Source organism: Prionailurus viverrinus, chromosome E2 (assembly GCF_022837055.1).
Source record: "Prionailurus viverrinus isolate Anna chromosome E2, UM_Priviv_1.0, whole genome shotgun sequence".
Classification (NCBI taxonomy): domain Eukaryota; kingdom Metazoa; phylum Chordata; class Mammalia; order Carnivora; family Felidae; genus Prionailurus; species Prionailurus viverrinus.
The window spans coordinates 31,605,819-31,632,000 of NC_062575.1; positions in this window are offsets into that span (position 1 = coordinate 31,605,819).

Here is a 26,182-nt window from a genome sequence, read left to right on the forward strand (position 1 = left end):
TCTACAGATTTAATGCAATCCTTATCAAATCAAAATACCAGCAACATTTTTCACAAAACTAGAACAAATAATTTGTATGGTACCACAGAAGACCCCAAATAGCCAAAGCAATCTTGAGAAAGAAGAACAAAGATAGAGGTATCACAATCTTAGATTTTAAGATATAGTACAAAGCTGTAGTGATCAAAACAGTATGGTATTGGCACAAAAATAGATACATAGAACAATAGAACAGAATAGGGAGTCTAGAAATAAACCCATGCTTATATGGTCAATTAATCTACAACAAAGGAGGCAAGAACATACAATGGAGAAAAGACAGTCTCTTCAACAAATGGTGCTGGGAAAACTGGATAGTTACATGCAAAAGAATGAAATGAGCACTTTCTTACACTATACACAGAAATAAACTCAAAATGGATTAAAGGCCTAAACGTGAGACCTGAAACCACAAAACTCCTAGAAAAAATAAACATTAATTTCTTTGACATTGGCCATAGAAACATTTTTCTAGATATGTCTCCTCAGGCAAGGGAAACAAAAGCAAAATTAAATTATTGGGACTACTCCAGAATAAAAAGCTTTTGCACAACAATGGAAGCCATCAGCAAAATTAAAAGACAACCTACTAAATGGGAGAAGATATTTGCAAGTTATTTATACAATAAGAGGTTAATATCCAAAATATATAAAGAACTCATACAGGGGCTCCTGGCTGACTCAGTCAGTTAAGCACCCAGCTCTTGATTTCAGCTCAAGTCATGATCTCATGGTTTGTGAGTTCGAGCCCCTTAACATGCTCTGTGCTGGCAGCATGTAGCCCGCTTGGGATTCTCTCTCTCCTTCTCTCTTTGCCCTTCCCTTGCTCTCTCTCTCTCTCTCTCTCTCTCTCTCTCAAAATAAAATAAACATTTAAAAAAAGATACAACTCAACACCAAAAAAAATCCAATTAAAAATGGGCAGAGGACATGAATAGGCGTGTTTCCAAAGAAGACCTACAGATGGCCCACAGACACATGAAAAGATGCTCAACATCACTAATCATCAGAAAAATGCAAATCAAAAGCACAATGAGATATTACCTTACAGCTGTCAGAATGGCTAGAATCAAAAAAAAACATGAAACAACAAGTGTTGGTAAGGATGTGGAAGAAAAGGAACACATGTGCATTGTTGGTGGAAATGCAAGTTAGTGCACCCACTGTGGAAAACAGTATGGAGAGTCCTCAAAAACTTACAAATAGAATTACCCTATGATCCAGTAATTTCACTACTGGGTAGTTACCCAAGGGAAATGAAAACACAAATTTGAAAAGACATGTGCACCCCTATGTTTATTGCTGCATTACTTACGGTAGTCAAGATATGAAGGCAACCCAAATTTCCACCCAGAGATGAATGGGTCAAGACGTTATGGTGCATATACACAATGGCATACCACTCGGCCATAAAAAAGAATGAGATCTTGCCATTTGTACAATATGAACAGACCTAGGGGGCATAATGCTTAGTGAAATAAGTCAATCAGAGAAAGACAAACACCTTATGATTTCACTCGTATGTGGAATTTAAGACACAAAACAAAGGAAAAGAGACAAACACAAAAATTAACTTTTAAATACAGAGAACAAATTGGTGATTGCCAGAGGTGGGGTGGATGGGAGGATAGGTTAAAAAAATAAAGGAGAGGGGCGCCTGGGTGGCGCAGTCGGTTAAGCGTCCGACTTCAGCCAGGTCACGATCTCGCGGTCCAGGAGTTCGAGCCCCACGTCAGGCTCTGGGCTGATGGCTCAGAGCCTGGAGCCTGTTTCCGATTCTGTGTCTCCCTCTCTCTCTGCCCCTCCCCCGTTCATGCTCTGTCTCTCTCTGTCCCAAAAATAAATAAACGTTGAAAAAAAAATTAAAAAAAAATAATAAAGGAGATCAAGAGGACTTATCTTAATGAGCGCTGAGTGACATATAGAATTGTTGAGTCATTATATTGTACACCTGCAACTAATCCAACACTCTGTTAATTATACTTCAGTTTTCAAAGAGAGGATTACACTTGTGGTAATGGCAGAATAACAACTAAAACCTCTGGATAAAATCTAAAAAAACAAATACTTGGACGCGCTGGAGAAAGTCCCAAAGCAGGAAGAAACTTAAAAAATGTTCTCTTTAGGGGCGCCTGGGTGGCTTAGTTGGTTAAGCGTCCAACTTCTCACTGTTTGTGAGTTTGAGCCCCATGTCAGGCTCTGTGCTGACAGCTCGGAGCCTGGAGCCTGCTTCAGATTCTATGTCTCCCTCTCTCTCTCTGTCCCCTCTCCCTCCCCCCCACCTCACGTCTGCCTCTCCCAACTCTCAAAAATAAATAAACATTAAAAAAATTTTTTAAATGTTCTCTTTCTTTTTTTTTTAATTTTTTTTAATGTTTATTTATTTTTGAGACAGAGAGACAGAGCATGAACAGGGGAGGGTCAGAGAGAGAGGGAGACACAGAATCCGAAGCAGGTTCCAGGCTCTGAGCTGTCAGCGCAGAGCCGGACGCGGGGCTTGAACTCACGGACCGCGAGATCATGACCTGAGCTGAAGTCAGACGCTTAACCAACTGAGCCACCCAGGCGCCCTAAATGTTCTCTTTCTAACAACAATGACAAAAATGTTCTCTTTCTGTAATATCTCAATCTCTCTCTCCCTCTCGCTTTCTCTCTCTCTCTCTCTCTCTCTCTCTCTCTCTCATACACACACACACACACACACACACACACACATGCACACACACACAACTTTTTGCCTGAGGGCAGGCCTTAGTCAGCCACCACGCAAGCAGTGATAACTCAGAAAACCTCAATCTAGGAGGCATGAATAAGAGGAGTTTAGGGTGACCAAGCAGTTGAAAAACAGGGTGGAGGCAGGGACATCATGAAAATAAGAGATCCACAGAGGGAGAGCCCTACATCTACATAAACTCTGCTTAATCTCTGGCTGTCGCTGACCTATGGTTTCACGGAGCAGATTTTAATCAGTCCAATGAAGAATAAAATAACACAGCTAAGATTTCAGTTGCTGCCTGCCACAGAGGAGATAGGATTTGGAGTTTGAATTCACTTAAATTTGTTTAATGTTTACTTATTTTTGAGACTGGGGGAAGGGCAGAGAGAGGGGGAGTGACACAGAATCTGAAGCAGGCTCCAGGCTCTGAGCTGTCAGCACAGAGCCTGACATAGGGCTCAAACTCACGAACAGTGAGATCATGACTTGAGCCAAGGTCTGATGCTTACCTGACTGAGCCACCCAGGCGTCCCAGGGTTTGAATTCACTTAATTCACTGCTAATAAAGAGTATAAAAAAAAATCAAGAATCTTCAGAGAAATATAATGAATCCAAGGTCTTTACAACATCTCATTCACAAAATCCAGGATATCATCCAAAATTACTAGACATACAAAGACACAAGAAAATGTAATCCACACTCAAGAGAGAAGGTAACCAACAGAAACATTAACCCCAAGAAGACCCAGATATTGGGATTGGCAAACAGAATTTTAAAGTGACTATTATAACCATGATTAATAATGTAAAGAAAAATATGTTTGTAATAAACTAACACATAGGAAATCTGAGCAGTGAAATAAAAACAATTTAAAAGAACCAAGAGGAAATTCTAGAACCAAAAATTAAAGTCTGAAGTAAAAAATACATAGCCGATTGTACATAACAAAAGAGTTATTGAGTTTAAAATGTATCAATAAATAGGGAGCACAAAGGAAAAAAGATTACAGAAGTAAACACAGCCTCAGTGGTCTGTGGGAAAATGTGAAAAAGCCAGGAGAAGAGAGAGAAAATGGAAAAAAATATTTTAATGAACCAAGACAGAATATATAGAAAGTAAAGTGTACCTAGGCATATCATACTCAAACTGCTGAAAACTAAAAATGCAGAGAAAATCTTGATCAAAGAGAAATTACATAATACATGTCCAGGGGCAAGGCTACAAATGACCTCTGGCTTACCACTTGAAAAAGACAGAGGCCAGTGGAACCACATCTTTCAAATGCTGAGAGGAAATAACATTGTCAACTCATCATTGTATATCCAACAAAAATATCCTTCAAGAATGAGGCAAAATGAAAACATTTTCTATAAACAAAAGGTAAGAAAATATCACCAGCAGACCTGCACTACAAGGAATCCTAAAGGAAATTCTTCAAGCTGAAGGGAAACCATACTGGCTAGGAACTCCCCATTAAACCTGCCACTAACATTGTAAAACAGTTATGACCAAATATCACCAGGAACCCATTTCTCTCCCAATGGAGGTATAAAATATTAGGTAATCATTAGTGCGGTTTACAAAGTATTTCTGGTTTTCTTCATTTTAGGCATATGATAGAATTGCCAATTCTACTTTTGGGGGTTGGGTGTGGCCGTATGATTTGCTTTAGTCAATGCAATGGGGCAGAAAATGTATTAGAGTGTACATTTTGTCTCATTTCCTTTTTCTGGCCTTAATAATCATGCAACCACAGGGATGGTATAGACCCTGGGCAATCTTCGATGGATAATAGAATATGAGTGAGATTTTTGGGGGTTGTTTGTTACCACAGCATAACCTAGCCTATCCTGCCTGATACAGAAAGCAGTACCTAGAAATGGTAACACCACCACAAAGGAAAATATATGGCACGGCTTAGGGGGCAAGCATTCAACTGCAGAGAGACTGCTCTGTTGGTGCCTGGAAGGTGTATGATTCAGGCTTGCAATGGCAAAATGTGATTAAACCATCCCTGTGATAACTTGGAAGGTAGGCAATTTGTCCAATCAAAACTCTTTCTTTCTGACAAGGAATCCAGTGGACAATGTTCAAGAGAGTGGATATGCTGTCAGCATTTGTCCCAAAGTGAGGATATATGGAATAGTGTGGACATGAGAAATGACCTTTTTTTTTTAAAGACCTTGAGATTTGGAAGTTTGTTTTTGTAACAGAAGTCAACCCATTTTAACGGATAACAAAATGTGCCACCACCATGCCCCCAGTCATGCTCATGGGGTATGGCCGTGGTTGGCAGGCAAACCACTCTGTTTTCACCAATGGAGCACAAGCAGGTGGACGATCCAGGACTGTGGGAACATCTAAGGCTACTTATAAATGGAAAATATTCCTACTTCTAGCAAAAGGCTGAAATCTATGCTTAGGGTTATTCTAGACAAAGAGTGAAGGGCAGAGGAATATCCACTTGGTGGGTTCCCAACTCTGATACCCTGCCAATTCTCTCTGTTTATTGAAAAGAATTCAAATAAAAGTCTAGTCCCAGAGAAAGAGTCATTGCTAATATTGGCAGGTTCTAAAACAATGAAAGCCCAGGGAGTATAACAGTATATAGTTATATACTGTGTGATCCCATCTTTGTTGTTAAGAAGATATACTTCAGTGTGTACCCATTTATACAAAAAGTCTAGAAATGTCCGGAGCACCTGGATGGCTCAGTCAGTGAAGCGTCCAACTCTTGATTTTGGCTCAGGTCATAATCTCACAGCTCATGCGATTAAGCCCCACATTGGGCTCTGTGCTGACCGTGCAGAGCCTCCTTTGGATTCTCTCCCTCCCTCACTCTCTCTCAAAATAAATAAACATTAAAAAGAAAAAAGTCTAGGGGCGCCTGGGTGGCGCAGTCGGTTAAGCGTCCGACTTCAGCCAGGTCACGATCTCGCGGTTCGTGAGTTCGAGCCCCGCGTCAGGCTCTGGGCTGATGGCTCAGAGCCTGGAGCCTGTTTCCGATTCTGTGTCTCCCTCTCTCTCTGCCCCTGCCCCGTTCATGCTCTGTCTCTCTCTCTGTCCCAAAAATAAATAAACGTTGAAAAAAAAAAAAAAAAAAAAAAAGAAAAAAGTCTAGAAATTTCTATCCCAAAACGTCAACAGTTAACTACCCCTTGGATTAGAGGTGACCTCCATTTCTCTTTTCTTCACCTGTATGTGCTCATTCTTCTAAAATGAATGCAGTATTTGTGAAATAAAAACTTAAAAAAAAAACATAATGCAAATGCGACAACCACAAAAACAAAACTTTGGGAGAGAACAAGTCAGAAAAGTCAGGAATCAAATGATCAACATCTAGGGGAAAGGCACAAGGCCAGTATTACGCAGAGTGGCCTGGCGGACACAGACGTTGAACGTGAACGCAGAGAGAATTCTGTAAGTATGCAGGCAGGGACTTTTCCTTCCCTGGTCCTGCGAATTTACCAAGAGAAGAGGATGTGTTACTGCAAGTTGGCTAGCATGAAATTTTCAAGGTTCTGCGCGAAACAAAAATGTGAACGCTCCGGGGTATATTATGAGTTATAGTCAAAACCACCCACATCATACTCGACGTCAATTAATGAAGCTGTCCTTTCATGCAGCACATTAGGAAAAAAAAAAAAAAATGAGACAAAGAAACCAAGTGTAGAATTCCCGGTCCTGAGTCCCCCTTACAAAGCATCTCTTACAAATGATCTATTTCCACCATCAGCCAACTGTGGCATCCTGCCTGAACTCCTTTCTCTCACAGACTCATTCCCCGTGCAGGGGTGGCCAAGGTGGGGCCTGTAATGTGGGACCTCTCAACCTCCAAAACCCTGCCAGGCTCCAACATTATAGAACCTGAGTCCCGAATCCTGGAAATACTGCCCGTCTCACGGTTTGTTGGCTGAAGAGGGGTTTCAAAAAGCCGTGATAAATGATGGACCCCAAACAAGCCTCGCTAATTGAAAAGTGGGGCAAAGCTGGTGTTGCCCAAGATGCAAAGCAAAACCCATTTGTGAAAGAAGCAGGCCCCTTTCAAAGACATAAATCATCCTTCCTGGGAATACATTTCCTGCCGAACTTTCCCTCTGAGCTTTGTTGTTCCTTCTTACCATCAATAAATAAGAATTGTTTGTTACATATGTAACAACTTAGTGTTTTCCTTCTAAACCACTGTGCTCTGTGCGTTAAAGGGCACATATTCTTTCCACCTGTTCTGATTGTCATTGGTGTTATTAAAGGGGGAAAAAAACCCGCTTTCCACTTGGGTTTATTCAGAGAGAGTTAACATCTGATTTTACATGGAACTATTTAAAAGGAAAAGAACAACATGGCCTGAAGCACTTCTAGCATAGGGTGTGGAAGTATTTGATGTCCTGGTGCTTGTTCATAAAAGAATGTTGTTTTGAAATGTGCAGTGAAGTTAGGGAAAGAGATCCAAAGAAAGTTCCCGTTGAGACAAAATCAAATCAACCCACCCCCCCCCCCACCCCAAACACTTCCCTCTTGGATCAGGAGGCCCCTTGGCTCTGGGCCCACCATCTGTGCCCAGGGAGGCCTCAGCCTTGCTGCCAGCAGTGATGTGTGAACACGGGTTTGTCACAGTCAGGGCGCTGATAAAGGCGATTCATATATCGGGACCCACAGAACAGAGGCGGCCCCAGTGGCCTGGCCCACACCACTACGGGTCCAAACCTAAGTTAGCCAGCACGCGTGGGAAATGCCTCACTGCTGAGGAAACCTGACAGACCCCAATCGCAGTCCTCCAGCTCAGCGTGCTTACCTTATCCTAGAAAAGGCGGACCTGCCAGCTTTGTAAGGAAACAGCCCATCTTGCCCCGCTTCTGTGTTTCCTCCTGCACCTTCCAAAAAGCTCCCTGTTGCTCAAGACCCTTCGGGCAGAGCATCTCGCTGCCTGTGAGGCACGGTGCTCCCCCGCTGTGTGGATTGTTTGCTCGTGAATAGAGGACATCAAAGTCATTACTAACTTGTTTTATTTCTGTCATTGGTCAGCACTGGCAGGCTGGAGGAGAGACATTTGTCCGTGCGTGCCTGCCGACTCAGGAGTCTCTGAAGGTCTTCCGCAAGAGTGAGAATGGCCCAGTTGTCCTTCCTGCAGGTTCATGGGTTACTCTTTAAAGCCAAATGAAATGTCTCGAGCCCCCAGCCAAGGCCAGGAGACACTAGCCCGGTCACAACAGTTCAGGGTGTGCCAAAAGCTCAGCCGTCAGAGGAATCAGACGTTGATGCAGAATTTTAAGAATCAAAATTCATGCAGAAAATCCACCATGAGTAAATTCCCAATGTTACAAATAAAGGCAGGATCCAGAACAGTGCATTGCTCAGCTGTATCAGAGCCGAAGGCAAAAGGAAAAATCAGTCATGTACTGATTCCCTGTCTTTATTTAAAATTTTGGTGTTTCGTTCATCACAGGTTTTTGTATTTTGGTTTTTTTAATGTTGCATTGGAATATGATTTCTCTTGGGACGCCTGGGTGGCGCAGTCAGTTGAGCATTCGACTTCGGCTTAGGTCACGATCTCACGGTTTCTGAGTTCGAGCCCCGCGTTGGGCACCACGCTTAACAGCATGCTCACCCGCCTTACCCCATCCCAACCCTGATCCTTGTGCTGGGAACTCACAGGACCCAGCCCCCTAGCCGCCCTCCCACACTTTCAAGATTCACCTTCCCGGGTGGTGAGGGGAGACCGGGTTTGTTAGGAATCTGTTCCTGGGTCAGCGGGCACTCAGCCTGTCCCTCTCTCGACGTCTTGCCAGCCCGCCTCTGGCCTCTGCTGCAGGTTACTGCCCTGACGTGCACCATCGCTGCCCATGTGCTACTGTGCGGGGCTCAGTCTTACTTCTGGTCTTGGGGAGAGAGGATGGGGCCACAGTAATTACTGCGCTGGCAGGAAACAACTTTAAATCGGTAGTTTCTAGTCCTTGCCAGAGGCAGCCTGCCTCAGGCCCTGGCAGGAACTGCCAACATAAGACAGTATTGGGGGGGTCCTTCAATGCCACCTTTTTCCCAGGACCCCAAACTCCTTCTCAAGGTCTCACAGATAAGGCCAAAGTCCCTCTCTTTTCCATGACGCACAGTTGGGCTCGCCTTTGCCAAACCTCTTCCTCTAGGTCATGCCCATGGGGCAGACGCCTTTCTCAGTCAGCAGGCGCACGGAGGAGGCCTCTCCAAATACCAGAAGTGTTTTCCCTCTGTGTGCTGTTCTGCTAAGGGGCCGACTTTCCCAGTAGCCTTTTTCCCCCACCCCACATCATATGTGGGATTCGGTCGCCTGTGCAAGGTCCGGATCACCTGTTGCCTTCATCCCTGTCCTCGGCTCTGAGCGCTGGGCCTGGCATGGAGCAAACGCTGGGCAGGCATGCTCAAAGCTGCCGCAGCCACCTAAGTTTCTGGTTCCAGAGCCCCAGGGGCTTCTGGGAAGCATCTGGTTCCACCCCCTCTTCCCTGAGTATTGTCAAGACCCCTCCCCAAAATGTGCTTAGCTCCTGATTCCACAGCACAAGCCCAAAGCCCCTGAGTGTATATAGGTGAGGAGAGAAAGGTTTGAATCCCAGTTCCCCAGTGCTCCCTGGTGAGCACAGGCCCCTGTGTATGTGCCAGGCCTGTTTCTCCCTCTGCAGAGTGAGGGTCATACATATGAGCTATTCCACGCTAAGCACTTAGAAGAGGGTCTGGCACATGCTAAGCACTCAGTGGCCATCAGCCACTCTTACTACCTCCTGGCCTGGGGGGAGTTTACTCTTCGGGGTGGAGAAGGCAGACAGAGCAGTCATGGTCATCTCAGTGTGCCCGAGACACTGGGCAGAGGACGTTCTCAGACTCACTCTAGGCTGCCCCGGACCCTTTCATTCCCAAAGCACTGGAGGGATTGGGAAGCCCCTGGAAAAAGATCCCTTTGCTCCAAAGAGGAAGAAACTTAAGTGTTTGTTTGTTTGTTTGTTTGTTTGAAGTTTATTTATTTATTTTGAGAGAGAGTGCGCGCGCACACACAAGCGGGGGAAGGGCAGAGAAAGAGGGAGACAGAAGCCCAGAATCCGGACGCGGGGCTTAAACCCACAAACCCTGAGATCATGACCTGAGCCAAAACCAAAAGTCAGACGCCCCAAGAAACTTAAGGTTTTTAAGTGTAAATGACCTTGAAGGCTGGAACAGTGGGAGTCAGGAGGGCGCACCCATCCCTGGCTTCAGAGGCAACCCCCCAAACTTCCCCTGACCCAGGCGGGGCCTGGAATGGAGTGTGTCTGGTGATAGTGATGTAAAGAGGCAGGAAGACTGCCTTCTTAAGCTTGCATAAAACTTGAGCTTTAGAGCATTTGTTTGTTTGTTTGTTTGTTTCCAGAGAAGAAGCCTTTGTGGATCTAGCAGGTCAAGAATGCCTTTTCAAAGCATGTCTCACACCCCAGGGAGGGCTGGGTTCATACAGAATACTTCACAGTAGGAGGGAAGAAGCAACACTCCCCGTGGGTCCTCCAGGCCCCTAAGAATTCTTCCCTTCCAGGGATGACGGCTCGCTTGAGCCCTGGAGACCAGCCCTGGCTGTTAGACCTGCCCCGAGTTCCACCCCCCGCCCTATCCTCCTGTCCCCCATCCTTTACTGGCTTGAAAGATCCTATCAGAGTCCAGAGCCTCCACGTGGGCCCCCAAAGGAACGGCTGGGACTCAGCCAGCCAGCCAGCACCATCACCTCCCAGGCAGCAAGCAAGACCCCAAGACACAGGCTGACATAAGCTTTACAAAATTCTCTGGAGCCAGCTGGCCTTACCTACTACAGAACCAAATGCCAGGAAACTCTGGCTGGCCCGCCAAGTCCCCCGGACTGAGGGATAGAGGACTTGTTGACATGTGCCTTTGTCCTTCATGGCTCGGCTCCCCCACCGCCCCGCCCCACAGTGCACCCTGGCAGAGCACAGCCAGCTGGGTGCCCTGGGCTCCCAGCACAAGGCTGGGAAAACCAGCCCCAGCTGGTCAGTGGTTTTCTGCAGGGCCCGTTTTCCACACACTACTGGGAATACCCACAACGGTCCTGGATCCATGTGCCAGGAGGTGGGCCGGAGGCAGCCATGCCCTGACCCGCTCCTTGGCCAAAAGGAAGGAGGGGTCTAGCCTTCCAACCACAGGCCATAATTCATTTCTCAGGGCAAAACCGCCGTCTCGCAGGGCTGCACTCTGCTTTCCCCCCTTCTTGCTGAAGGGGGAGCCATCACAACATCGATACCCCAAATCTCTCTGCATCATCTCAGGCCCCATGCTTCCAGCAGTGACACAACCAACCCATCGTTGGGGTCTCTCCCATGCAACAACCCCGAGCAACGGAGAAGAAAGTAAACCGTTCATCAGAGGCTCCAGGGTAATGGCCGGAGAGATTCCAGCATATCCACGGTGAAATGTCCCCTCCCCATCCTCCCCGAGCCCCCACACCCCAGGGCAGCCTTAGGCCTCCCCTTCCTCCTCTCCGTGCACCCTGTAGACCTCTCGTCCCACCTTAGGCGATCTTGTCTGTCTGTCTTTGCTTCTGTCACCCCTTGTCATGTGCAGGCACGTGCTTTCTAGGGATGCAAAGACCTAAACACCTCAATTCTGGAAACTCACTGAAGGTCAAACATTTACTCAGCCATTAAAATTCCCTGTGTTAGAGTCATTTACATTCATACTTGCAAGGAACACGTAACGAGGCCGGTAGACAGCATTTTATGGCTTTTCTCCATCAACTCAAGTAGGCAAAAAGGAAGCACGGCTGCCAGATAGAGCTATTCCCTCTGGTCCTTCTCGCTCCACCAAAGAAAACAAAGAACAGAAACACCTGTGCCACCTCACGGAGTTTTGGGAGCCCCAGCATCAGTGGGGAGGGGAGCACCCCTGCACGGAACGTGTCCATGGCCCGGATCGTCAACGTCCTGCATTTCTGTGAGTTTTGACTGGAGCTGAGGTCAGTGCGGGACAAGGGAAATGTGCTTCAAGGCTGACTGCCTGGAAGGTCTTTTCCATTTTGGAGTGTCGACCGCGGGTCAGCCAGTCTCAGGGAATAAGCTGTAAGTGGAGGTGAGTCTTTCCATATGTCTTGCATGAAAATTGAAAATGATCACCTAATGTAGTCCAGAATCCCTCCAAAACAGTTTTATGGCTTTGAAAAAAGAAAAGGGAAAACTGTGAGCCAGGTTGAACGTCATGGGGTCTCTAATCCAAATGAACAAAGCAGAACAGTTCACCCCTGAAATTGAGTCAAAGAGAGATCCCAGTGGGTAACAGGTGGGGCTGTGAGTGCAAGTGGACATTTAATAAAACACAATTTGATGAGGACGATAGCGTGCTATCGTCGCAGGAATTCCAAACTTGCCATCGTTTGATGAGAGGAAAGAGGCTGGTGAAGTTCTGAGAGATCATTTAAAACAATTTTCTCAGTGCTTACTGAGAAATTTGATATAAAAAGCGCAAAAAAGGATGGGGAAGATGACGGACAGCAGTTTCCCTACCAGGACCAGCAATCCTACAGTAGAGTAGATGACGATATTCTCTCATCCCCGGCCTCAAAACATAGCCTCTCCCCCAAGTGCCACTCTTAGAGATTCTTTCCTTTGGATTAAACATTCTCAACAATCATGAAAGGAGAACATGTCTTCCAAAGCACCCAGAGACTAAGAGTTACACCTCCTTTCCAGCCTTTTCTGTTCTATAGGAGAGAATGGGGCATTTAGTTTCAGAAGGACTCGGGTAATTCTTTTTATTTCTAATTACAAAAGTGAAACGCTTTACTGAATGAAATGATGTAATGTCTCGGATTTGCTATAAAATACTACAGAAGGTGGGAGACCAGGTAGGGATACAGATGAAATGAGACTGGCTAAAAGCTAATTATTGTGGAAGCTGAGTGATGGGCACATGGGAGTTCATATCCCATAGTCTGTACTGGTACGTGTTTGCAATTTTCCATAACAGGATGTATTCATTTAGGAAAGGAAAACAGTAAGATCGCTTTAAAAAAAGTAATATGTTTTCACTGCATCATATCTAAAATCTATAAAAAATATTTGACCTGGACAATTAGTCTTCTACAAGCCTTTCCCCTCCCTCCCACCAGAGGCGACAGCCACAAACAACTGGTGTCTGATTTTTTTTTTTTTTTATCCTAGCTTTCTAAAGCCAAAAAGAACCTCGGAAGCTATCTAAGGAGGTCTAGTGTCTTCACTCGTGAGGGAGCTGAGGGCCAGGGACGAGATGGGTGACCACATCCCACTGCCCCACAGTCCCCTCTGAACCCTTCAGGGGAGGTGGTTTTCCAAAATGCACACTTGTTTACCTCCCTTGTTCCAGTCTTTCTTTCTTTGTTTAATGTTTGTTGGTTTTGAGAAAGAGAGAGAGAGAGAGAGCAGGAGAGGTGCAGAGAGAGAGAATCCCAAGCAGGCTCTGCCATGTCAGCGCAGAGCCTGATGCGGGGCTCGATCTCACGAACCGTGAGGTTATGACCTGAGCCGAGATCAAGAGTTAGACCCTTAACTGACTGAGCCACCCGGGCGCCCTTCCAGTCTTTCTATATTGACCAGTGAGAGACATGAAAGTCAATCCCAAAGCGTGAGGGCTTTTTATCCAAGACGAGAAGTGGATCCCGCAGGGCTCCGTGATGCAGGCAGGAAACCACCCCCCACTTCCTTCATTCTGGGGGCTGGAAGACGCTCCCCACCCTCTGCAGAGATCACAGTGTGAACTCCTGTCCCAGCCGCAACCCCAGGACAGAAATGAACGGCTCCAGTTGACAGCTATAGCCACCCTTGGCTTGAAAATCTGTGGAAGCAGAGAAGTTTAATCGGGAAAGAAAAGCAAAGTCTAACCCTGGATTCCAACTACCCTTTGCTTGGGTGAGGAGGGATCATCAAGCTCTAAGATGCAAAGGCCTCCCCAGAGGTCGCCTCATGTCCCACCTCTCCTCCGCATCATACCAAAGCCACCCAGAGCCACCCTGGATATGAAGCTGTGTCTCACCACGTAGGGCTTGAAGGAGCTTATGGCTTTCTTCATTCACTTATTATGGTTAACAAGCCATCCTGATAGGGAATTCTCCACTTCTGACCTGTGTGCTTTGTAGGATGGACAAAAGTCCTAAAGGGCATTTCTAGAGAGATTGCAATTTCACATTTTTGAGACAGGGGGGCAGGGGGAGCAAGCGTGCGATCACAGAAAGATACCTTTCTTTTTCTTTCTTTTTTTTTAACTAGGCCCTCACTGGCCATAAGCACCCATTTGCCAGTTTCCCGTTGCTGCTGTAACAAATTACTTCACACCCGGTGGCTTAAAACAGCCCAAATTCTGGGGCACCTGGGTGGCGCAGTCGGTTAAGCGTCCGACTTCAGCCAGGTCACGATCTCGCGGTCCGTGAGTTCGAGCCCCGCGTCGGGCTCTGGGCTGATGGCTCGGAGCCTGGAGCCTGTTTCCGATTCTGTGTCTCCCTCTCTCTCTGCCCCTTCCCCGTTCATGCTCTGTCTCTCTCTGTCCCAAAAATAAATAAAAAAACGTTGAAAATAAATTAAAAAAAATAATAAAATAAAAAAAAAAAATAAAATAAAACAGCCCAAATTCATGGTCTCGTGGTCAGTTAGGTCACAATTCCCCAGTAGGATTCACTTGTCCCTCTGCTCAGGGTCTCCCAAGGCCAAAATCAAGGTGTCGGCTGGCCTGGCTTCTTATCTAGAGACCCAGAGGAGAATCTGCTTCGAGGCTCATCCCAACTGTTGGCAGAGTTCAGGGCTGGCGGCTGAAGTCCCTGGCTCCTTGCTGGCCGTCAGCTGGGGGCCGCTCGAAGGCCATCTGCATTTCTTGTCACGTTCCCAGGGGGACTGAATCTGGCTCATCAAGGCAGCCTTGTAGGACATACTGGTGCGCGGGAGGCCACAGGCCGAGCAAGGCGCATTCCCTGCCCTCAGACAGCTAAGACAGAGAGGGGGGCAGACGAACAGGAACACCAGTGAGGATGCACCCACAAACTCAGATGAAGACATCGTTCAATTTTCCTCCTTCAAAAATCAACATAATTTAAAGCACAATCCCCCCCTCCCCTTTCTCCCTGGTTGTTGTCAGGTGTTTCGAGGGAGGGTGGGGCTTAGGAGACAGGCTCTGGGAAGGGGCTGCAGATCTGGTCCCTGTTGCCGTCTGTCTGTGATGAAAGCAGCAGAGAGAGTTTCACTCCCAGGCAGGTGTCAGTCTCCGTGGCTTCCTATGGCTTCATTCTTCCCAAGAGCCCCTTTGGAGTTTGGGTTCCCCCCAGATCAGGCCACGAGATCCTTTATTTGGAGGTGATCCCACAAAACCAGCAGGGGAGGAGAGGAATGAGAGCGAGAGTGCATTCCATGTGACCCAGGGGGCGACTGGAGCTCAGTCTCCCCGGAAACCGTGTACAGTGACTCCGTGTCAGGGGCAAGGGATCTGGGGTCTTGATCCCCCAGCTGTCAGTCCTGAGGTGAGGGCTGCCCTGACACCAGTGTCCCAGCACTCTGGCCTGCCACGTGTGAGGGCAGAGCGGCTACAGAAATCCGCTCCCCCCCCCCCCCCCCCCACCGACAGGCAGGTGCCGTCCAGGGGCCGCAGGGGTGGGGTGAGCCCTGGCTTCTGCGGCAGGGCCTGACTCTGTGCGTCCCCGAGGGCTTCCCATGCCAGGCTGGGAGACTGGAGACTCTACAAGGCTGACGAAAGCCTCTTCGGCCCAGACCCATCCTGAGCTGGGCTGCCACCAGGCTCCTTTCACCCCTCCAAGTCCTACCAAGGAAGCATGGCACAGGGACCCTCTGTTCTCAGATGGAAAAGCTGTCTGGGGGTCGGGGTTAGGTCCATGGGGCAGAGATGCTGCCCCTTCTGAGGAAACACGGGCATCTGCACCCCCCTCTTCTTCAACTTTCCTTCTGCCCTCCCCCCACCCTGCCTGAGACGTCCTCCAGCCCCAGCACAAGGCGACCTGGAGCTTTTGTTTTTGCCGGGGACCTTCCTGTCCCCAAAAGGATAGGAAGTCACATTGGCAGCTCATTGTCCCTGGATATACCTTCCCTTCTCTCTCTTTTTTTAATGTTTATTTATTGGGGGGGGGGGAGTGCAGAGAGGGAGAGAGACAGAGAATCCAAAGCAGGCTCCAGGCTCCCAGCTGTCAGCACAGAGCCCAATGTGAGGCTCGAACCCACAAACTATGAGATCATGACCTGAGCCAAAGTCGGACACTTAACTGACTGAGCCACCCAGACGCCTCACACCCACCCCCTTCTCTCGCTACCGTGAGCCTAGGGAGAGTGTCTGGAGTGAATGGGAAAGGCCGCTGTGTACCAGGAAACACAGGAAACCCTTCAAACGATTCCTATCACACAGATGTGCACCCAAGTAGCCAGAACCCAGGGTGAATATAGTATGTGCCATTGTCAAGTCCTTCCACGGGAGACGGAGAGAAATTCCCTCTGGAGGCAAGCAAGGAAGCCTGCAGGAAAGAAGCGGGAGCCTCACCTACCTGGGCCCGCACTTAAGGCACTCGGACTGGGCAGGGACAGAGGTGATCTATATACCCCTGCAATGTCAGGCCGAGGTGGGACTTCCCAGAATGACATCCCTAGAAAGATGGCAGGGAGGAAGCCATATTCAGAAGGGGAGGAGTGATGTGGTAAGTTGTGGTGGCCCAGTGGGATGTGAGATGGCCTTTGCCACCAGACTCTAGCTTCAGGGATCTGTGTGTGGAAACACCGTGGCAGAGAAGGCAGGAGAGACAAGAGAAAGAAAAATGAGGGATGTGCCCAGTCGGGGAGGCTTCCTAAACCAGACCATTTAGGGATCCTCCGCCAACCTTTCAGTGGGAACAGGAGGGGTCCCCCCTCCTGTGCAACTCTCCGAGCCCCCCCCCCCCGTTTGTGGGGGTGAAACCCACCGAGCTTCATTCAGGCCAGGACGCCAGGTGAGTTCCGGGCTCCTGTGAGGAGGGCTGATTTTCTAAATGAATTCACCGGGCGAGGTGGGACCGACAGCCCCGGGATGCCCTCAAGCAGAGAAATTGTCAGAGAAGGAGGTGAGAGCAGGTGATAATTGTGGGGGGAAGGAAAGCAGCATCCACCCAGCCAGTATCTTGGCTTCTAGGAGCCCAGTCTGCTTTGGAGAATAAGAAGGTCTGAGTTTTCTGGTTGTTCACACTCAGAAACTAAAGCCTAAGTAACTTGCAAACATCTGGCTTTTACAGCACAAAACCCCCACCGCGCCTGCTGGGGCGCCATTTAGTGATGTTATGGCTCCATCTACAGCCTGAGGAGGGACCTGGTTGCTAGATTTCTCAAAGAGCAGCAGCCAGGCCTTCTGAGTGTCACAGTTTCATTGCAATTAATGCTAATAAAGCCCTTTCCCCTCCCTACTGCACCCTTTATTCAGTGCAGATTTGGAACTGTGCTGGAAGTTATTTATTTCAGACCGTGTCTACGACAGCAGCTGTTCAGAATATACTAGAAACCCTTTTAGCCAAAATTGGTTTGGAGTTTCTATTTTCAACCACTGTTTGTAATGAATTGAATTAAATGGGGTTGCTTCCCACCTTTTTTTTCTCTTTTCTTTTCTAACAACAGAACAAATCAAAGCCCTTAAAATAGCAAGATCACATTCTCTTTCATACACTGAACAAACATTTAATTAGCACCTTCCCTGTGTGGGTCTCTGTGATCAGCAGTGATTAGTCAGGTCTGAATACATTCCGTAATTGACTCATCAGAGAACGTCTACTACTTTCTCTTGTTGGCAGGAACCCCCCACATTGGTCAAGAAAAAAGCAAGGACAAAGACCAAGGTCACCAGTGTATCCGGGGCTTGGAAGGACTTTGAAACATAGCGACAGAAAAATCCTTTGACTCATAACAAAATGGAAGCTGGAAGTCAGTTGCGTAAGGGTAAGATTTTTGTCCTTTTCTATTTTTTTTCCTCAGAAGTGTAATTAGCTTTTTCCTATTAAAAAAAAAAAAGTAATACAGGGGCGTCTAGGTGGCTCAGTAGGTTAAGCGTCCGGCTCTTGATTTCAACTCAGGTCACGATCTCACGCTTCGAGAGATCGAGCCCCACGTCGGGCTCTGCGGTGGCAGCATGGAACCCGCTCAGGATTCTCTCTCTCTCTCTCTCTCTCTCTCCTTCTCTCTCTCTCTCTCTCTCTCTCCCTCTTTCTCTGCCCCCTCCCCCAACCTGGCTTGTGCACTCTCTGTCTCTCTCTCTCAAAATAAAGAAATAAACGTGAAAAAAATTTTTGAGTAATACAAAAATAACTATTTGCTTTGTGCAGAAAACTTGGAAAAACAGGACGAAAAGGAATAACAAGTCTAAGACGTTCATAACCCTATCAGCCAAAGATGACCATCCACAGCTTAACATGGCCCTACACTAACTTTGTCTTTCCAGCAACGGTACCGTATATTCTCAAACCCACAGGAGAGAAACATTCTTCCACGTCACTGCATGTGCTTCTGCGTGATCTTAAACGACTTTCATATCAATGAACCATAATTTATTTACCCCATGCAAGATGCCCAATTTTTCACAATATTTTACGTTTATTTTTTATTTAGTTATTTATTTAGAGAGACAGAGACATCGAGTGGGGGGGGGCAGGGGAGGGGCAGAGAGAGAGGGAGAGAGAGAATCCCAAGCAGGCCCCACGCTGTCAGCGCAGAGCCCAATGTGGGGCTCGAACTCACGAACCGTGAGATCATGACCGGAGCCGAGACCAAGAGTCAGACCCTTCACCGACTGAGCCACCCAGGCGCCCCCCCACCCCAATTTTTCACAGTGGAAAGCTCTGTACAGACGATATTCCTGAAGATGAACCTTTAGCCATGGGCTTCTGGGTCAGCAGGGCGCATCCGCTTTGAGGCCTCTGAGACAATATATCAAATTGCCATCTGGGGCGGATCTCCTGGAATTTCCCATCACGTCGGGGCCCAAATCTCCCTTTAGGAGGCCTGAGTGTCCACTTTGGAAAGAGTTCAGTGTGATGGGGAAGGGCGTGTGGAGGGGACCTTTGCAGGGCACCGCAGCCGGAGACAGCGAGGGCAGTTCAGAATGTTTTTTCATAAATTCTCTACCTCGTAGGTGATTCCGACTGGAATGCCTCTGGAAAACAGGCAGCAAGACGCGTTTGGGACCTGGGTAGGATTTAGTCCATAGGACATGACCACGAGCTCAGCAGATTCGGGGCGACAGGATAATGCTGTATTCTTCATCGCCCATACCTCACCACCCGCCATGACTAATGTCACCCCTGGTTCCTTCTCCCTTCTTCCACATCCTCTCCACAGTTTGTGTCCACAGACGCTCTGCCTTGCCCTGCATGTCTTATAAGGTTGAGCGGGGTTCCTCTGGAGGCGGCTACATTCAATAGGTCTTTAAAAAACATCCTGGCACCTTTCGAACGTGAGGTGTGGTCTAAGGAATCGATACACTGGCTTAGGGAACAGTTGCAGATCATTTTCTTGAGAATTGAAACATTTTTCCATATCATCCCTCCAGTTGTTGAGTTCATAGAGGGTAGAAACAACTTGAGGGATGGTGGAAGGCAGGCCGTACCCGAGGGCTGCCCAGCAAATCTCATTTGGGGCCTAATTTTGGAAAGAGAAGGGGCAGAAAGAACGAGCTTCAGGTGAAAAGCAGAAATTAAATTGTATTTCTTTGATCTTACAGGGTGCCTAATTGACCGTCTCTCATCAGTCGGGAAAAAAAGGGAAGAATGTAGCAGAGAAATCCAGAACGTTACAGCCTGATGTACATCACCTCTGAGTGGAAGGGGATGTGGAAACCAGGTTGCCCAAGGTCAGGGGCTGGGTGAGGGGGAGGGATGGGACGGAGCCCTGACTTTCAGCCGCTCACCAGGTCATCATTCTGTGTGAGCAAAAGAGGATACTTAGTCATTAGGGAGTAAGAAGACACCCAAAAGGGGAGCCCGAGGAACCCGACCTTGACCTTGCTCTTTTTTTTTTTTTTGTCTGAGTCACACTTCCTCTCTTAGGAGGAGCTGAACGGTTGACTTCCAGCCCACGGTGCCTGCCCTCTGTGGCAGTGACCGCGCAGAGCATGGCCGCGAGGGCGTCACCCAAGGGCCTCTCTGTTTTTCCTGAATGCTCTCACCACCTTGACATCCCGGCAATGCCCTTTACTGCACTTGTGTCCTGCTGAGAGTGTGGGTGAGGCCTGGGCTGTGCTTCACCGAAATGGTGCTCTCCTACCTGCTCCGGCATGTGGGCCAGCACCTTCCGTGTGTCCCGGGGGCCCCGGGCAGGCGGGGGAGCAGGGGCCGGCGTGGCACCTGGGAGGTGACACTGCGTCTCCGCCTGGCACCCTCCCTCCTCCTCGCGTTGAGGGCAGGCCCCTGATGGCTGGGACTTCTCCTCGGCTTCCGTTCATCTGTCTGTTTCTGCTCCCAAAGGTAAAACCAGGGGGAAGGCTTGAAGCAGAGAGGATCTCCTTATTACTGATAACAAACCCGAAACAGAAGTGATCAATACCCCACACTTCAGCAGCTCACGGGGAGACCCTGGGTAATGCCAGACAAAACAGCAAAGATCTAATTACACTGACAGAAATAACTTACATGGTCACATACCTTCTACCTGTCCGTCTCCAAACTAAGTGGCCCTTTCACTTCATGCAACAGTGAAATAAAATATTTTGGGGCTGACATTTCAATAGGTCCGAGGTCCTGAAAACGGCTGAGCAACTCCCCCATGCTTTTCTGGGCCACAATTTCCCCAGTAGGAAATGAAGGTTAATCGTTTTCGCTTTAACTCCATACTCCATCATCCCTGCTTCTCAGAGATGTAGTGACAAGAGATAGTTGCAGTGTTTTCCAAACTTCCCCGATGCCAAGAATCACCTGGAAAACATGTCAAGATACAAACTCCCAGGCCAAACCCCGAACTTACAAAGTCAGCGGTTCCAGCCTGGGCCTGGGCCCGGGCATCTATAGTTGTAAAGAGCTTCTGATTGTGTGTTCAGGCAAGCTTGGGAAACACTGAGGTAATCACCACGAAATCCTTTAGTGTTTCAAGGTACCAAGCTCTGAGCACTCAAAGGTGCATTTATCACTGCTATTATTTCAGACTAGGATTACCAGCTTTAGCAAATGAAAACACAGGATGTGCAGTTAAATGTGAATTTCAGATAAACAAGGAAGGATTTTTTTTTTAGTATAAGTATATCCCATGTAATATTTCGAGTATACTTATACTAAAAAATTATTTTGATCTGGCAACTCTGTCAGATGCTATGTGTCTCATTATTGTGTAATCTGGAAAAGCATAAGAAAAATCTAACGGTTAGCAAAAGATAGCATGTCAGTAATAGAAGAGTGTCCATTTCACATTCCAGTCTCTAAACCTCTCAGTCTTTTACCCAGCTCTCCTGCTTGCCAGCAAGAGGGTGCCCTGGTCTCTGGCTCTTCATCATTTTGAAGAGAGAGAGAGAGAGAGAAAGAAAGAAAGAAAGAAAGAAAGAAAGAAAGAAAGGAAGAAAGAAAGAAGAAGAAAGGAAGGAGAGGGAAGAAAGGAAAGGGAGAAAGAGAAAGAAAAAGAAAGAAAGAAAGAAAAAGGGAGAAAGGGCAAAGAGAGAAAGAAAGGAAGGAAGGAGAGGGAGGAAGGGAGAGAGAAAAAAAGAAAAAAGAGAGAAAGGGGGAAGGAGGGAGGAAGAAAGGAAGGAAGAAGAAAGAGGAAGAAAAGAAAGAGCTACTGTCACTGAAGAAGACAAAGAAACTGCTTTTAAAGATAAAATGCAAAGATTGTAACTCTGTATTAAACAACTTAGCATTCTTCTTGTACCTGGAGCGGGTACGGATCTTTCCAACTCACACTGATAAACCCACGGTAAGTTGAAAATACCGTAAGTTGAACATGCATGTGATACACCCAGTCTACAGAGCATCACAGCTCAGCCCAGCCCACCTTAGTCGTGCTCAGAACACCCACGTTAGCCCACAGTTGGGCAAAATCATCTCACACAAAGCCTATTTTCCCATAAGGTGTTCAATATAATGGTTGTAGGGGAACAGAGGGGCTGAAAGCATAGCGGTTGTTTGCCCTCATGGTGGCGGGACTGCCGCCATCGCGAGAGAGGATCCTACCACATACCGCCAGCCCCGGGAAAGGACCCAAATTAAAAATCCCAAGTCCAGGCTCTACTGAACGCATACGGTTTTTGCAAAACCTTAGAGTCGGAAAATCCTCGGAGGAACCATCACAAGTCAAGGACCATCTGTGCGTTAACGCCGTTCACTGGCCGGTGTATTTGTTGATTTCAAAATAATTTCAGTAATTTTAAGCTGTACACATTTGTCCCCCCTGGCAAAATGCCCTGGCCACTCAGCCCCACGGTGTGGACGTGCCTCTGTCTGATGACACCCGACACCAGGTTGAAGGCTCCTCCCAGGCACGGATGGATACGTACGTGGCACTGACACAGGGCTAATCTGGAAATCCCACCGTCAATTGTAAAACAGACCCCCACCCCCGCCCCTACCCTGCGCTGAGAGGAGGGAGAATGCAGAGAGGAGTATGAAAATCCGAAGGGCTGTGTGGTCTAAGAATGAAATGTTTTCTAAATCAAATTAAGCTACATAGTGGAAATTGAGGAGAAAGTCCTTAAGGTGACTTTTAACTGAAAATGAAATGTCTGTTAGTAAGTTACAGGGGTGCAGAGATACCAAGCGTCCGCCTTGTATCTCATTAATTTCAAACATAGATTTTTATGGGAGGCTATTTGATTATAATTTGATTATCTGACCCTGTAATTAAAGTTTATTGCCAATTTGGAAGCTTACATGTAAAATGAACTGGTTTTCTTCAAAGCAATATACAATCCTTTGGACTCATTGACTTCTGGTTTTGCATTTAAATGGAAAAGTCAGTTATAACGTGACAAACAGGTTGAGGTTTTGATCATTAATCCTGCTAAAGCAATATTCATAAATTCAATTCTGAATCAGTTGGAATACTTTTCTTTTATTAGTTTCTGTGTTATTAAATGAGATTGTTTCTGACTAATATATTTCTGGACTCAAACTGTAGCTCCGAGCTGTTATTCAAATCAAATAACATGCCCCTTACTTGTGCCTCGCACTAATAAATGCCAACTTGTGATACATTTGCAAGAGACTGTCAGCAATATTAAAGGAGGCAATAATGCCACGGAGGTCTCGAAGTGAGCTGATTTTTCTAAGGGCTGATATCCGTCATTTTTCTGAAAAAAAAAAAAAAAAAAAAAAACACAGATATTTAAACCTTTTAGTCTCAAAGCCAAAAAGCACACCGTGATTCATATAAACAGAATTCGCTAATATATTGGAATTAGGAAACTCCTAATTTGGGGGGTCCTGAGTAAGAGAAGTAGGAAGCTGATTTTGGAACAAAATCGAAGTTACATTTGGAAGGAAAAATGTGCCGCTTAGCTTAGGAAAAGGGTGAGTCTCTCTTTCCAATACGCTGGTGGGAAGGAGAAGCTCCATTGCTTCTGAAATTAGAAAAACTATTCACAAATCATTGCTGGATTCCCAGAGCAAAAGAGGGTCTTTCAGACCCAGGCTCAGAGAAAAGTCAGCGGGTCTGGGTTACACAGCAAGTTGAAGGCAAGTCCCACATGGAAACACTCCCTATAATTTTTTCTGACATTTCTCCCCCCCGCCCCCATCCAGCCCACGAAAAGTGTGTGGAAAGTTCACAGGGGCTGCAATCAGAGGCCCAGTGCTACCACTCTGGCTGCCTGGCCCCCAACAAATCACCTGCATACCATAAGCCTCAGCCCCCTCAGATGTAGCCAATGCCTGCCCTTTCTCCTTGTTTCGAGAAGGAAAGGAAACCTGATAAGTCATCTATTAGGGTCAGGTGATGTATCATGGCTCGCCTTTTAAGTTCAAATGCCTTGAGATACTCAAAGTATATTCTGTTTTCCCTAAATAATCGTTAGCGCTGAACTCTTCATTATTTTGGACAGTTTCCCCCCGGATTCCTATCTGTGGGCCTCAGGAGCCATCCTCCAGCCTGGAATATTGGCGGTTCTCTGTCTTGTTCTTTCCCGAGAGCCCACACGTGCACTTTGCCGCTACAGTTTGCGCGTTTTCCATCCACCGTCGATGGGCTCAGGGCGGCCGCTGCCAGGTTTCCACCTTGTCACACGATCATCGTGGGCAAGATTGTCTCGCGGCCCCGGAAGGAAATTGTTCAAGCCCATTCCCAGAATTCCAGAGGCTCCAAGTTTCTTTCAAGAAATCTTAGAATCAGCCCTTGGCTCCCAGCTCCTCTCTTCCCACCACACCGCCAAGTGCTTGATTCCGCATCCTCCCCCCAGCTGGGTCCCAGGCGTGGGCTGCTGAGTCCTGGGGGGGGGGGGGGGGGGGGGGACTCCTTCCTGGTGCTGCGTGGGGCCGCTGCTGCCGAGGGCGGGCACTGAGCCCAGAGAGCACCGACCCCCCCAGGCAGGTGCTGCCCATGATTGTTAACGTGGAAGCAGGTGTCACCGTGAGCATTTGTTGGTGCTTTGCAGGCCCTCTCCTGGCGGTTTGCTGGTGAGTGGCCGTCCATCTTCCTCCCTCCCTCTGGCCCTGCAGGCCTGTCCCGAGACCCAGGCAGAGAGAGTTTCCAAGAAGGAGACGACGTGAAAGCTGCAGGTGGTAAGTGTGAGCCTGGAAGGGGGTGGGGAGACTGTGGACTCTGGGATGTTTGTGAACCGGAGTCTGTTTCAGCCCCAGCCCCGTTCCCCAGGGGGAAGCCAGGGGGTTTGCCTTGGTTTTGCCTCTGGTAGGTGCAGACTTCTTTCCTGCCCCGTGTGTCCCTCAAGGGCCAAATCAGGCTGGCCCCAAGACTTTGGCGCAGGTGGCTCCCGGCAGGAGATGGCTGGTCCCAGGTCTCTGGATTTGTCCTTAGAAGGGGTCACCTGCCCTGCACGGTGCCTGCTGAGGAGTGGGTGTCGCCATCTCGGGGGGTAGCAAGTGCTCAGGTCTCCTCTTTGGGGGGAGGCTCCCATCTCACAGGACCACGCTCCCTGCCAGCTGTAGCAGGTACTGGCCCCCCCCTCCCCCTGCCCCGGTGGCTAAAGAGGCATGACATCTTCTGTGGTAGACTTGGAGGTCCGGCCCCACTTCTGAGCAGGTTGTCACAGGTGCTCCGAGACGGTGGGTCCGTGCTGTGGCCTCTCATTATCCCGAGAGAACAGAGGTGACCGAAGTTCCCAGGGGGCGCAGCCCCAGTTGGTCACTCATACCATGGGGCGAGGAGACCCTTACAAAATGGCTCTCAGACCTTTCTGCGCTTTGGTGGTCATGACTTTGCCGCTTAGCTAATGTGTGCAGCTCCACGCAATTGTGCGTCCGCATAAAGACAACCACATGACTATACGCCTGCCTTTAAAATATATATATATATTTATATATGTAAATAAAATAAAATATATGTAAATAAAATATATTTTTATATAAATAAAATATATTTTATTTATATAAAAATATATTTTATTTAAAATTATATTTTATTTAAAATATAAATAAAATTATATTTTATTTAAAAATATATTTTATATAAATAAAATATATTTTATTTATATAAATAAAATATATAAGTAAAATAAAAATTATAAATACATACTATTATAAATATTTATATTTTACAGTGTCCAATTTAGTGGGGGTCTATTCACAATGTTGTGCAACCATCACCGCTAATTCCAGAACATTTTCATGATCCCAAAATGCACCCTTACCTTTTGAATGGAGATCAGAGTAGACACACGCTGTGAGTGTGGGTGATGATGGTGTTCCCAGCTCTCATTGAGTGCTTACTGTATACCGGCTACTGTGCGTGGTGCTTTATGGATTTCATTCAATCTACATCACACCCCAGGCGGGTGGGCCATGCTATCCGCCTTTTGTTCGTGGGGAAACTGAGGTGCGGAGAGAGAGGGAGCCAGTGGCCCATCATCGTGAGATTGGATCCTAGGGCAGCGTGGGGGTCTTCCCCTCCACTGCTTCTAATCGGTCTTTTCCCTGTGAGGTATGGAAAGATCTCCCCATGCCCTGCCATTGTAGCTTTTTTTGCTTTTTCTTCGTTCTCAATTTTTTCAGTTGTGGTAAACTATGCGCAACGCCAAATTGATCGTTTCAACCACCGAGTATACAATTCAGTGGAATTCAGTATATATTCATAGTGTTGGGCAGCCGTCACCACTATCCATCTGAAGAACTTTTTCATCTTCCCAAATAGAAACTCTGTACTCATTCAAAAATAACTCCTTGTTCGCTCCTTCCCCCAGCCCTCGGTAACCTATTATTCTACTTTGTCTCCGTGAAATCGCTTCTTCGCAGCGTCTCCTGTAATGTGGAATCATACGATATTTGTCCTTCCGTGTCTGGCTTGTTTCACTGAGCATAGTATCCTCAA